This window comes from Chinchilla lanigera, unplaced genomic scaffold (assembly GCF_000276665.1).
Source record: "Chinchilla lanigera isolate Chin_1 unplaced genomic scaffold, ChiLan1.0 scaffold00112, whole genome shotgun sequence".
NCBI lineage: Eukaryota > Metazoa > Chordata > Mammalia > Rodentia > Chinchillidae > Chinchilla > Chinchilla lanigera.
In genome coordinates, this window is record NW_004955513.1 from 2,230,095 (window position 1) to 2,245,090 (window position 14,996).

Genomic DNA, 14,996 nt, shown 5'->3' on the forward strand with positions numbered 1-14,996 from the left:
TTGAGTTAGCTAAAGTAACTTAAAGTAACTTGAGTTAGCTAAAGTAACTTAAAGTAACTTGAGTTAGCTAAAGTAACTTAAAGTAACTTAAGCTTTAGTGTGCATCAAAATCACTGGGAATTCCTGTTAGAAATGCAGTTTCCGGGGTCTGTTCCAAACCTGAATTTTGGGCTCAGGCTTTTCCCCCACAAGACTGGAGACTGAACCTAGGGCCTTTACACTGATTTACATCTGCAGGTTTTTGTTTTTTTTTAAAGATAGAGTCTTCCTAAGTTACTATATTGTCTAGGCTGGGCCTGAATTTGCCATCCTCCTCCCTCAGCCTCCCAGAGTGCTAGGATTACAGGTGTGTAGCATGCTGGATGGCATCTATATTTCAATAAGAATCCCATGGGATTCTTAAATAGATAATATGCAGGTCTGTGTGAGAAATGCTATGCTATAGGCAAGTCTAGCTAAGGAGTTAAGCTTCTTCTGTAAGAATGCCAAATTAGCAAGGATTTAAGAACTGCCAGGTACTAGCTCAGTGTGCTCCTCTTTAACTATATCTGGTGACATTCCCTGATTTAGCTACTACTGAGTCAGAGGTTCATTAGTTAGAAAAATAATCTAAAATGTTTAAATGCATTTTTGATAGCAAATCATAACGTAGGAAGTTGCTGGACCATACTTGTAAGTAGAAGTCTTACAGGTAAATCGCAACAGAAGTCAGTTTCAAAGGACTGAGAAGTACGGGGCCATAACTGGTAAGAATCTACATGAAAATAAAAACAGAAACAAACTACAACTTATTGTGAGTTGTATTAAGCTTATAAATTAAGTTGCTTTATTGCTCCTGAGAGGATGAAGTAATAAGGATGCAAAGGACTTAGCACAGTACCTGGTGAAAACTCACTCACTGCATCCTACCTGTATATTACCATAAGAAAAATTAGTAAAACTCTTTGGGTCACGCTTTCAAGACAACTTTTCAAGAGCACATTTATCTAGCTAATCCCTGCCCTCCTTTCTACTCCATGTAAATCACAAATGATTCTCAATTAGTGAACAAGAATCCAGTTCACAGATGTATTCTGCCTCCAATTTGCTTTTACATATTCCAATAAATTGCTCCTTTCCTACCTTCAGTCTAGCAAGACTTTGAGTGTGTCTTCTGTGCATTCACAGGACAGTAGCGTGAGACCTGGCCCTCCAAATGCAGTCCGCCCCACAGCACAGAGCAGCAGGAGCTCAGCTGCGCACAAGGACAGCGCCCACCCAGCCCACTTGGCGATAGTCAGGGCTAATCAGCCTGGACCACCCAGCTTGTTTTTCAGTTTATAAATGTAATTTAGGTGCAAAATCGGGTTTCTGGAGCCTACTCCTTCCAAATAGTTTATAAAAGCAAAACTAAGATTTTATTCTAAAACACATTATAATATTTTTGGCATTAAGTTTTCCCAGTGTTTCTATTTTTATAACCATATTTCTTAATCCTCAGGAAATACATAAATTTGGGCTTTTGTGAGATTCTTCATATAAGAAACTGACATTCTGAAAAGCACCCCTTAGAGTTAAGTCACAGCGTTTGGAATTGGTCCCAAGACTGACACATCCCTCCTTTTTAAACTCATTCAAGTACTTCGGGGTTACTGAGTGTAGGGTACTCAGCAGGGAGGACAGACAAGATGTGCAGTGATGAAATACATGTGCACTAGTGGAAAAGTGGCCATGGCTCAGAAGGTGCACAAAGGAGGGAAGGTGGTTGCTTGACCTGGACTTGGGTAGCGGTGGATGAGACGTACTTATCAAACACACCTTACAGCCTACAGTAGGTGCTACAGATGCCCTGAAGCCTCCACTTACAGCCATGATGTCTCTAACATTACAGAAGCATCCCACTATAGAAAAGAGCATAGAAAAGCATCTCTATTTTACACATGAAGCAACATTCCATTTAATTTACTATTATCTCTGGGGGCTACAGGCCATAGTACAGGGCTAGCGGATACTATTAAGGAGTGATGGCCTTCAATACCCACTCACTCCCATTCCAAAACATGCTGCTCTGCCAGATCTCAAAAAAAGACTATCAGAGTTGAACAGCTGTGGTGCACGTCTGTAATTCCAGCATTTAGGAAACTGAGGGAGGAGAATCACTGAGTTTGAGGCCAGCCTGGGCTACACAGTGAGTTCAAGGCCAGCCTGACCCACCAATGAGACCTTATCTCAAAAATAAATAAAAAAATGAAAGAAGTCTAAAACAAACATTTAGGTTACACTCTCGCCTCCATATCTACCCCAAAACAAACCCATTCATTTTGCTAGCTCCTTGCACCCACCCCAGGCCAAGCCCTCAGCAATTTTCTCTTTGGAGAGGAGAGCACAAGGCTCCCTCACTTTCTCTGACTCTCAAATTCATTTACCAAAGGACCACAGGAAACCACGAAATCTGGAAATCAGAATCCAGCCCTCCCATTTAAGATCCAGTAACAAGAGGCAAACTCATGAGCAGCCTACGCCGCCCCACACAACCCAGCCAGTGAGCACCTCCCTCAGCCTCCCTGTCTCATTTTCCCTTCTGTCCTGTCTCCTCAAAACCATGAAAACTGGCCCTTGCCCAGGGCCGTTGCACTGGCTGCTCTCCCTGTGCCTAGAATGCTCTTCTCACGTATCCCTGCATGCCTGACCGTCTCGTAGGTCTGGCCAAAAAGTCACCACCTCTGAGTGGCCTCCCTGATCACCTGATCGAGAGCATGGTGTGGGCAGGTTACCAGTCACCTTCTCTCAATAAAAGCTCCCCTCTAACCATGAAGAATCTTGAGCCAAGTTCACACTCTCCCACTGGCCACCATATTTACCACAGAGAACAAGCATCATCTCAACAGGCATGGAAAGCAGATTTAGTGGTTCGGTTTCAGTCTTACACTCATCCAAAATCTGACAAGCGGCTTTGGCCTGTGTCTGTGGAAAGTCTGAAGACTGAACTGTCAACTGCTAACTCAGCAGCATTTGTGGCCTCCGCAACCTTATGACCTCATGTGTGTGGTAACTGTACGTTCATGTTGTACCATTACACCTACCTACAGAATACCAGTAATAAGAACAGAGAATATATTTAGGATATTTAACAGTAAGTCAACATTTGAACATTCACTTCTGAGGAAAGGTAAAACATTCTGGATGAAGTACCCAAATTCTGTGTCTCGTAAGTTAAAAATATACTTATTATGAAAGTAAAAGTGTTAGTCAACGATGTCTGTAATTTTTATACTCAAAAACAACCAAGAAGTTTTAAATAATTAAACATATCAACATAACTATTAAGAGTAACTTAGACAGCCTTACAAGTTAGTGTTGTAACAATTTAACTCAACTACATAATAGAAACTAAGTAATACCTTAATTCTAACTTCTACAGAACTGTTTCACAGTATTTACTACAAAAACACAAAATAACATTTAAGAACTGCATTTAAATTGTACTCTTTCAATAAAAAGTCACATTTGGGAGTACTTCACATTTGTGAGAATGAATTTAAAATAAAATGTCAACCCTTTTACTTCAATTTTGTATGAATTAAGTACATAAAAATCCATAATTGTAATAAACAATCCCCATAAGCCAGCTTTAAACCAAACATAAAGAATATAAAAAAGGCTAGTGGGGCATGGTGGCGCGTATCTGTCATCCCAGTTCTCAGGGGGCTGAGGCAGGAGGTTTGCCACAAGTTTGAGACCAACCTGGGCTACGCTGTGAGTTAAAGGACAGTTTGAACTACATGGTAAGACCCTGTCTCAAAAAGCAAAAATTAAAATAAAAATAAAATAAAGGAGGGGTATAACTCAGCAGTAGAGCCCTTGCTTAGCACATACGTGAGCCTGGTTCGAGCGCCAGTGAGGGTGAGGTGGGGGGTCTGCACAAAACAGTAACAACACAAGTGAAGTACAAAGACTTGAAGCAATCAATGTGAAGGAAAAATGAAACACTCAGACATATTCTGTATTCAATCAAATTTCAAAATAGACTTTACAGAAATGCTCTAAGGCAATTTCTTCGTTTTGAATCCATTGAGGTGAAACATTCACCAGATCTTGTCAAAACCACTGCTATGGGTTGTCAGCAAATCTTACTACTTGAAGATGAAAGCTTTGTGAGGGCTTCCCGGCCATGTATGGATCGCAGGTATCAGGTTCTTCTACAGAACCACCTACTGGAAACTTCCCTGAATACTGCTTTCATTGGCAATAGGGCTAGGTGTACCAGCTAAAGAGAGAATCACACACAGATAACAGTGACCACTGGAAATCTAGCAGCTAACAGTGTTCACAAAGCACTTCTACTTGAAAACTCTGAAGTTTTAAAATGTGGTTACTAAAATATAACCAAAGCCAGGAATGATGACACACACCTGTAATCCCCAGTACTCAGGAGGCTGAGGCAGGAGGCTTCCCCATGAGTTTGAGGCCAACCTCAGGCTAGTTCAAAGCAACATGAACTACATAGCGAGGCCCTGTCTCAAAAAACAAACAAATAAATAAAATGAAATGTAACACAAATCTAATCACAGAAAATGTTTAATAAAATTTGAGACATTTCTGTATCCCAAAATTTACATTTTATAACGTTGATATTCCAACTGGGAATTAATGATCTGAACATCTGACCACCTGTCTGGGTTCAAGTCCATATTCAGTGAACTTGTAGAAGGGACGAGATAAAGTACAGATAAAAAAATTAAAAATGACAACTCATTGAGAAAGCTTCCCCCACTTATGAGAACAGTGTTTTCACCTTCTAGATCATCTATAATCTGTATTGTCTGCTTACGAACCAACACAAATTTTTAAGGCAAAAATTCTGACCTTATTTTCTATGCTTTGATGACATAGGTAAGGTACACGGTGACAGAATACAGTAAATAGCAATCGCTGAGCCATGAAATGAAGCAAGTGAGCAGCTGGCTATTTGGAGGGTGGCCCAAACGCCCCTCACCTTCCCCATACACCTTTTCTATATACACACATTCTTGTTGGTAAACTCAAAATGACAGCTCACTGATCAGTTAGTTCGCCAACACTAAATTCAGATCTATGAAATGCCAAAGTCTCAATTTGTATGAAGGTTCTATTCCAGGACTATGAGAATCTCTCAATGCCTGAAACTTACAAAAGTATGTAATTTATCTCCCAAAACTACCATAAGACAGTTAATAAATGTAGCCCCAGTAAAGTGTAAATGCTCACTAGTTAGCTCGTGGGCTCTTGACCCAGGATGGACAACGGAATTATCTGGAGACCAGTCCCACTATAGAACAGGTTAAGAGGCAGGGCCCAGGCATCACACTGGTTTGTGTATATGAACCCGAGTGGACTTCCAAGACCCAGCCAGAGTAGAGAACCTCTGCACGGTTCAAAGGCTTCCTCTAGTATCCACACCCTATTTTAATCAGCAGTTAAAGTCACTTTGCTGCCACCCACGACTGATCTGCATCACAGGTCTACCAGGTACTAGCTAAAGGCCCCTAGGAAACTGCCTAAGACCTTCGAACTCCGTGTGAGGGGGACACACCAAAAGCGTGGCTCAGAAGACAAGTGACGCAGGCAGTGCACAGCACTAAACAGCAAATAGTAAGTCATTAGTAGTTTTAATAATTACCTAAATGATGGAATTCCAGTCCCTACAATCATAAATGTTATGGACCCAGTGAGGGACTCCCTCTCATCTTTTGCCGACCATGGGACTTCGAGTGTACCTTACCTGTTCTGGGGGTAATTGGGACTTTAGTTTCCAATGTTCTCAACCTGGTGTCTTTCATGGTCCCTAAAAGGAAAACACACATAGACATGTATGTACATAACAGTCTCACGATGGAATAAAACCCAACATGCATCAGAAGGGAGCCTAAGGTCCACCAGGTGTAATTCCTCCCCTCTATGGGCATCTCTGACAGACGGCCACTGGTTTCCACTAGACTAAACACTCACAAGTACTGGGAGCACGTGCACCTCCTCACCTGTGTTTCTAAATGCCTGGTGGCTGAAATTATATTTTGCTGAACTTGTGATCTCTGCCTTTTGTTAACTGTTAGTTATCAAGCAATGGGCAGGAGCAGCTCTAGAACAAGGTCTGAGTCAAAATCCAGCTTCTGCCACTTATTTAGCTGTGTCACTTTTGGCTATTCATTTTAAGCCTCTACTGTCTGACCTTGAGTCACCTTCTGCTTCAAGTAAGAACAACATCAAGCTCCTAAGGCGGGCTGGGGATTAGATGAGACGATGCCTTCCCGGGGCCATTTAGGGGTGAGGCAGTGAGAGCTGCAAAGCAAAGCCCTTGGTAGTTCTGCAAGGTCTTCTCAGTACCACACGCCCTTCCCTGCCTGTGGCCCTGCCTTAGGACCCTTTCAATTTCCCAGCCAAGCCACACAGCATCCCTGTCCTCATTCCTCATCCCTACCCTCCTAAACTAACTCCCTGTCCTTAAAGGCTCAATCTCACATGCCACTTTCCAAGGCCTCATCTTCCCTCCCACTCCCAGCCCCACACTGGGCAGGACCCGATACAGACACCCGGTAGCCTGGATTTCTCTGTGTCTCTTCACTACGACCCAATTAAATAAGTGTAATTAATCACTGAACATGTCTCCCTCACCAGAAGCTTCAGAAGGAAGAGCCCAGTTTATTCAGTACTTTATCTCCGCAGCTCCCGATGTCTGGCCCTTGTTGGCTGAGTGATTAGCAGTTAAAATATTTCTCAGATAAGTGTACAAAGCCTAATTCTGCTTTCCAGCAGCGCTAAGACTAATGCTTCTAACGACACACTTAAAGTATTTGCAAACAGCTATTTCTCAATTTTCTTCCCCCTTTACCCTACTTTCTGTCCAAATTATCTAACCATCCATGTTAAATGAGTATATATAAACATAATCTAGTTTTCTTTTAAAATACTGGCCCTTCAAACAATGTTTAGGTACAATCTGATCACAGACTGTAAACTCCACGAGGACAAGGGCCTTTGGGTTAGGGTACCATGGCTGTCTTGGCCCTTAGCACACAGAGGTCCATAAGAGCTCATCCAATTCTTTGACAGCCATTCCTGGGAAGCACAGATAGTAGGCAGCTAGGCATATATACTACTGAACCTAATTACACCTAGCTCCTGCAAACAAACTCTGGAATACACAAGGGTGGTCAAAGTCGAGAGGATTGAGCAATTCTAACACAGTCTCTTGCTCTAGATGACAGGATAACTGCAGCTCCACGTGGAACACATTTAAGGCATCTATGACAGTGGTCCTCAGAGGCTCCTCCAAGTGTGTGAGCAGTGCCTTGGGGCAAACCTTGCAGAGTAGGCATGCTGCCTGGCCACTCAGTTCTACTAAGCCAGAGCACTGGACGTGGTAGAGGGATCCACATCTTCAGAACCCTAAAATCAGGATAACCCAGTGAGTCACACTGACGTTCTCTTGCAACTGATCCCAGTTGATCTTATTCCTGAAAATAAAGAGTATCTAAGGCAAAGGTAAAACTAGGATATACCCAAGATGAGATCTTGTAGCCTGCTCAGCCAAGATACTGTCCTAGATAAAGGCATTGCCACAGGAAATCAAGGGTGGTTTTGATCCACTATACAATGTTAAAACCTCTTTATCACCATGCTAAGAAAGGACAGTGAGACTGACTCAGCATCGGTTTTCCAGGATATGTCAAACAGATAGCAAACAGGCTACCTATAGCTATTTATATTTCTAAATGTTCATTTACTTGGGAGGCTGAGGCAAAGGCATAACTGTGAGTTCAAAACCAGCCTGGGCTACATAATGAGTTCAAGGTCGGCCTGAACTGCATAGCAAGACCCTGCTCAAAAAAACAAAAAAACAAAAAAACAAAAAAACAAACCACAACAAAAAGATGCATTTACTTAACTCCTACCCTTCGGGTAGCCTACGTTCAGGTCAGTGAGTGACATGCCCTGTGAGAACCTCCTGCTTGGCAACAAGGGGCATGGTTGGAAACACTTGTCAAAACATGACAGCAACATCAGAGTTTGCCTTCTTATCTTCAAACACCAAATAAAAAAGGAACGTGGCCCCAGTTCTACATGTTTTCCTTCTTCGATATCTGACCCAAAAGCTGCGTTCTCATCTGTATGCAACACTGTAACTTCACTACTACAAGCATTTTGAATAAAAATAAAGAGTAGGTTCAAGGAAGATGAGGGCTCTGTGATTAAATGGAAGTAAGATCCTTGACTTGTGGTCATAGCTCATCTTAACTTCATCTTCCAGGTGTTCAGGGTGGAGTTTACATGTCTGGGGATGGCACAGGACCTCCGGCCTAACCGCCATGCAGAGATGTCATTAGCAGGACCTGCACCATTTCCCCCCCAAATCTCTGCCCTACTGAAGGTGCACTAGGAGCTTGGAGAAGCCTAAGAGTGATACCTGCCTATATCAAACACTATACTAGTGGTGGGTGCCTAAATGCCTTTAACAAGTACTTTAGATAAATTTACCAGCTGAATATTTAGACTTTTGGAAAGTAAGTGTTGAAACATATGGCCTGGACACTAACCCTAGGCCCCCTCTGGACTACAACAGCATATCAAATCACCCAAGATGGTTTTGTATACAGTTGTCTACGATGTACAAATGCAACTGTAGGTATGTGCAAAGGCAGATGTCTCTTCATTGTAACGTGGTTTCCATATTCAAATTTTTATCTACAAAAATCCAAACCAGGTCTGGAGGTACTCCCAGCCAAAAGGGGGGTGCTTGAGCAGTCCAAGGAAACATAGTGAGACCCTACTGCAAAATAATTTAAAAATCTGCCAGTTATGGTGGTATGGGCCTATGATCCCAGAACTCAGAAGGCTGAGGGAAGAGGATCAGTATGCGTTTGAAGCCCGGCTGAACTACTCATCAAGATCTTGTCTCAAAAAAAAAAAAAAAAAAGAGTTCAAATACAGGTCCAGGCACTGATGGACTACTTCATTATCAAGTACAGTCTAGAAGTAGAAATATTACTGTGCTACATTAATATTCATATCGGCTCAGGAATTCTCAGGTGACTTCTTAGAATAATATTCTGTCAAGTGAATCAAGTTGTCTTCAGCACAAATGCATCTAAAAAGAGCAAGATGTTTGCTCCAATTCTCTCTTCCTACGGATACACAGAAGAACTAGAGAAGGGGTAGGAAAGACTACTGTGCTCAGAGTGAGTGTCAAACAGATGATGGCCAACGCTGCCAAAATGTGTAGGCACGCATGGTTTTACATGCGCTCAACAATGACAGTCTCTCTCAAGGTCGCAGAAGCTGGGCGGGAGCTCTCTAACTGGCCTCATTCTCCACTCGCATTTGCTGCCCTTAGGGGCCTTGACAGTTCACTAAAGCGTATATCCTATTCCAAAGGTGCCAAGTCCTCCAGTAATGTGCTTGCATGGTCACCGCTTGATTTTGGTAAACCGTATCTCTTCTATAAATTCTGCTCCTGTTTTGACTTTTTATTAACAAGGACAAAATTATTTACCAAGAAAAACAAGTCAAACAGATACCATGTATGTTTCAGAAAGACAGTATACAGAGCTTCCCCTAAGAGAAAAATGATCAAACAAATTTCTGTAAGTTTCAAGTTTGTATCCCCAAATAGAAATATTCTAGGGTAGAAAGCAGGGTAGAGCAGTAGCTCTTAAGATATGGTCCTTGCATCCCCATGACAGCAACATCACTGGCCAGGAATCTGTTAAAAATGTTAATTCTTGGACTTTTCTGGGGATCTCTCAATCATCCTGGAAGTGGGGCCTTTGATTCTGATGCCCACCAAAGGTTAAGAACCATGGTCTAGGAAGAAGAGGGATAAAGGTAGAAAACATTCACCTATATCTAGTTTGAGGCTCAAAAGGAAAAAACAAAAACAAAAACAAAACTGCACAAGCCCTGGAAAAAACCTAATGAAATTCTGCCAGGTCCTGAAGGTGCTAGCACAGACTGAATGCCAAGCCCGGCAAGGATTTAGCAGGTTACATACGGGAGTCCTTTACTTCTAAATGTTTTTAAAGTGGCACCTAAGGTTGCATTTCCAGGGAAGTATAATCTTCTAACTCAAAAATTTAATAAAATGATTGGTAACACAAACAGTATACAAGTCCACCTTTAAAACCCTGGGGCCTTTTCCTACCCGCTTTCTTTTTTAAAAGTGTTTTTAATAAGGGTTGGGATATAGCTCAGTGGCATAGCACACACCTGGCAAGCTTGAGTTGTGAGTTCGATTCCTGGTACAAAAAAATTGTTTTTAATAAAACCTAAGTCCACTTTTAAGAAAAGTATCTACAATGATTGATGGACTTTAAACTGGTCCATGAAGTCTCTGAAACTATATCCAAAATTTATGATCTGTTCTCATATTTTGGTGATGATGGAAGATAAATGGTAGAGAAAGGGACACTGGTGCATCGAATCTCACAGATTTTAAAGAAGGAACTGAGGTCCCCCAAAAAGTTAAAAACCACTGGCCTGTGAGTTAATTTAGGAAATTGGCAGATCAGGCAGTTTGTTTATCACAGTGCAAAATTATATGTTTGGATTCTGGAGTCAACCAAACACAGCTGACATCCCAGCTCAACCACTGAATAAGTCACCTCAGACGACTTATTTCAGGTCCCCGAGCCTCAGTGTCCTTTCCTGTCCTGCTCCTTAAGGCTGCAGGAAGAGTAGACAGGGTTAGACATGTAAAATATTTAGCACAGTATTTGGCACATAAGCCAGTTCTCAATGCAAGTTTCTTATAACCATATTACTGCTAAAGAATGCACTGTGAGCACGTAACGCTCAGCAGTCTCTGCATTTAACAGCTGGTATGTGAAACACGGACAAAAACCATTCTACAAGTTTAAGGAGATACATTTCCAAGTTTGTTACCATGCTCCAGGAAGGATGCAAAGCAGCACAAGTCTTAGTGGAGATACCAAGGGGACTACATCTGTTCTTCCTGTCACTCCCTGTGGTGCTTTTTGTCAATCAACCAGCAACACAAGGCAAGACTGTTGCGTGTTACATACACTCATCATGGCCTCTACCACTTTATGTCTACTTTAAGTGACCTGTGACTTGTAGGCTAGTAACTATCAGGCCTTGTTGGGGATTAAAGCTGAGTTTTAAAAGCATTTTACTCTTTAGATGTCAATCTGAACTCATTCAAAGTATTCTGTTACCTGTTGCTATTTTCCAATATGTAACAAGTTAGCAGTACAGAGGAGAAGGGAGAAAAAAACCTGACAAGTTCCTCAGATCATGTTCCTGAGATCCTGAGATTCATTCTTCCCCATTAAAATAGACATTAATTACTAATTTTTGGCAACCAAGGGCTTAACCATAAATCAGAGAAAGAATGATCTCCTGTGGCTGGTGTGAGACCTCCTTCAGACCATTCTAAACGGGAAAAAAACGAGTATTTAATGTAAACCAAAGTATATTAGTTATGACTGATGATCTGAGGTAAAAACCTCAGTTTTGAGTATAGTGTTTATATGTATATATATATATATATGTATATATATATGTATATATATACACACACACACACACACAAAAAGCACACAACTACAATTTGTGTGCTACTGAGAAATCTCTTCTTTTAGCCTGCTGCTTCTTCTGACAAACAAAACTAATACAAATAAAAGTAATCTTTCTAAGAGAGATCTATATAAAATGCAGAACTTACACAGAATCATCTCCTACCACTCTGGGAGGCTGAGGCAGGAGGATGCAAGTTCAAGCACATCCTGGACAACTTAGTGAGACTCTGTCTCAAAACAAAAAAAATTAAAAAATAAAAAAAAGGCTTGGGATGTTGTTCCGTGCAAGGGCCTGGGTTTGATTCCCTGATGTGGGGTGGGAGCTCCTTAATTTACAATCCAACTCTTAACAGATGAAGAAACCTGGGTGGAGGGAATTTAAATGACATGTTAAAGGTCAAAAGCTTTTGACTCTTTTACGAAGTCTGAAATGGTTAATGTATTGTTGTATTTGGCTCACTGGCATTCAAGAATATCCAACTAATTCCAGGCGAAGCTAATTTTAGTTCATTATGGCACTGGAGCCCAGAAATGAACACACCTGTATCCTTTACAACTTCAGATAAAGACAAAACTAAGGTCAGTTCAGCTCTAATTCAGAACCCAAAACTCAAGATCACTACACACATCAGAGGTGAGAAGCTATTCTAAGAAATGCCTCTGGAATAAATTATAAATTGAAAGAAAATAGCCAAACTGAACTTAAGCCAGTTGTCCTCATCCTCTGTGTACTTCAGAAATCTGTAAGGAAAGGGTGAACTCACACACTGAATATATAGGTCTACCACGCCAGGTAGCTGTGCGTGGAGATTCTGGTGAATGCTACGGTTTGGGGCCCCTTGGTTATGGCAATTTCATTATTCTTTAAACATTACATGTACAGGTATATTGGATATGCACTAGTAAGACTGCTCAGTTTCATCTAGGCATGCACGAACAGCATCATGTTACACCACATCAGTAGAAGTAGCAGACATCTTTGTTCTTTATCCAGTTGGGAAGAGTACCACTGAGTCACAGGGTTTTACACACTCCCGTACATGAAACGATGCAAGAAAGTCTCCTTTCCAAGGAGGAATTTAGAAACATACCGAGTGCTTACGACACCAGAAAATGCATGGCGCAAAGAAAGCTTACATCATCTGCCCTTTTAGGCCCGCAATGTTAAGAGTGTTTGGGGTAAGATATTAACTTTATTAAGAGAATATTTTCCATTTACAGCCTCTATAAATACCCCTTAAGTTTACACTAGGTGGTTAGAGGAAGATTCTGCAGCTCCCCTGGGTAATAGCAAAGATCGGTTCACTGTTTCTGAGGAGCCTCATTTGCCTGATGCATGACTGTTAAAGGTACATTTCCCTATAAAACCCTAAATCAGTTTTCACATTTGCATATTCCAGGTTTACTCAGGAATGCTCAAGTTGAGAGTCACAGGTGGTTGCTCAGTAAATCAAAGGCTCCCAGAAGATTAGATTCTGTTAAGCTTCCTGAAATTTACCACTCCACTTTTCTAGCCTCCTTGAATTCAGACAACCGCAAGTTTGATCCCAAAATTATAAATCAAAGTATCTCAGAAGACTGTTATTCTACTTTAGTACTTTAACAGCCTACCCTACATAAAGAGATCGTGCTATTGGAAACAAAAAAATCCAACACGGATTTTAGCAGAACTTTTTTTTAGTAAATGCACCAATTATATCAAAGTATCAGATACTTTCTAGCCTAATTCAGACCAACACGTTTACAGGCACAACGCTGGAAACAAGAGCATAAGGCACACAAGCCAAGTGCATCCCCCAATAGACCAACACGTTTACAGGCACAACGCTGGAAACAAGAGCATAAGGCACACAAGCCAAGTGCATCCCCCAAAACTAAACACACATACAGCTTGACCCAATCACTTAATGGCAGGCTAGGGTTGGTCAAATAACCAGTAAGAGTCGTGTCTTCGAAGTCAGAGCACAGTTCCAGGGCAGGTTCAACCCAGGGGGTGTGACCTTGGGCAGGTTACCCCAGTTTCTCCCTGCCTCAGTTTCCTCATCTGAGAAGACCGGAGGGGTTGTAACAGTGGCTGTGTCTTCCCTTGTCCTGGACCAAAGAAATGACATCTGCGAAAGCGCGTCCACAGAGCCTGGCACCGACAGCACCCCGTAACCATCAGCTGCTGTGATCTGGAGGGCCGTATGCCCCTCCCAAGCCTCTTCCATCCCTAATCCAAGCGAACGAAGCAAAAACTCTTTAAAAGGCAACACAAAGAAAGCGCTTTAATTTGCAAAGGCGTCTGTGACTGCAGGCTCTCCGTCCACTGTCCACTAGTTCCTCAAATGAATGAATGAGCACCTAGGAGCGGCTCTGCAAATAGCCGTCTCTTAAGGATCAGCCCGGCGGACCCGAAGGTAACTGTCTTTCCCCGTCAACGAAACCCCCACAAGTGCCCCGGGGCAGGGCACTCCGATCGCGCCAACTGCAGCGCAGAGCGAGCCCAGCGGAGTCGCCGATGCCCACAGGCAGCCTCCATTCATTCTCCACACCCCAAGCCTGCCCCTCTCCGCAGGGCCCGGGACCGGCCCCACCCCCAGCCCTTTCCCCGGGCCAGGGGTCTCCGCCTCGCCCCCCCACCCCGCCGGGACCTGTCACCCCACCCCGGAGGGGCTGTCGCCGGGGCTCCCCTCACCCCTGCCCTGGGCACCGGGGCCCGGGGGTGCCGCCGTGCGCTCAGCCGGCGAAGAGGAGCGAAGTGCGGGCCCGGCCCAGCACCCCTCCCCAGGGACCCGCCGGTCCCCGCCGGGCCCTACCGGAGCCGCCGCGTAATCAGAGGGAGAGCAAAGCCCTCCGAAACCCCCTTCCCCAGATCCCCGACCCAGCACATAAGCCTCTCGCTCCAGCCCCCCGCGGCCTCCCGGGCTGCAGTCATGCTGCCGGGCCTGCCCCGAGAAGCCCCCGTGAAAAGGAGGGGGAGACACCCCCATACTCACCCACCGTCTCCTCCCCCTCAGCTGTTTACCTCACAGTGCCTCCAGCCTACAGGGCGCCGCCATCTTGGACGTACAGCCCCTCCCCCCGTCGTGAAGCGTCCACGGCTGCTGCGGCCTCCGCCACGAAAAAGAGTCCCCGGCCGGGCGCCGCCTGCCCCTTGAGCCTAAAGAGAGATAACCGAGATGAGCAACCTCTCCGGATGTAACAGGCGGTCATTCTCATGTCTGATGATGCGGACTGGCTGAGGGGAAGAAAAATCGAGGGACATTTTTTTTAGGTAGGGGGCGGGCACGGCGGAAGGATCCCAAAAGGAGGCCGCTGAGCGATCTTGTGACTCCCAAGGAGGCGAAAAGAAGGGCCGGCGCGGCGGGAGGAGCCACGCGAGAGCCGAGGGGCGGGGCGGTCACGTGACGGGCGCCGGGCGCGCGCCGGACGAGGCGTAAACAAGCGGGTCCTGGCAGGGTG

The 14,996-nt window shown here is 43.8% G+C and overlaps 1 protein-coding gene across 7 annotated transcripts in view; it reads right to left on the reverse strand.

Annotated features, from left to right (window-relative positions):
* Tsc1 (tuberous sclerosis 1) overlaps positions 1 to 14,898 on the reverse strand; it is a 47,956-nt gene extending 33,058 nt beyond the window's left edge. For 2 of the 7 annotated variants that reach the window (XM_013506601.1, XM_005408396.2), the window contains exons 1-2: positions 14,560 to 14,898; positions 5,741 to 5,803 (exon numbers count right to left, since the gene is read on the reverse strand). The gene's annotated coding sequence lies outside the window, so the exon portion shown is untranslated. Of the gene's footprint in view, positions 1 to 4,391; positions 4,423 to 5,740; positions 5,804 to 14,530 lie in introns of those variants that run through there. The other 5 variants (XM_013506599.1, XM_005408397.2, XM_013506600.1 and 2 more) reach the window with 4 other exon arrangements.
* Between the last annotated feature and the right edge of the window lie 98 nt (positions 14,899 to 14,996).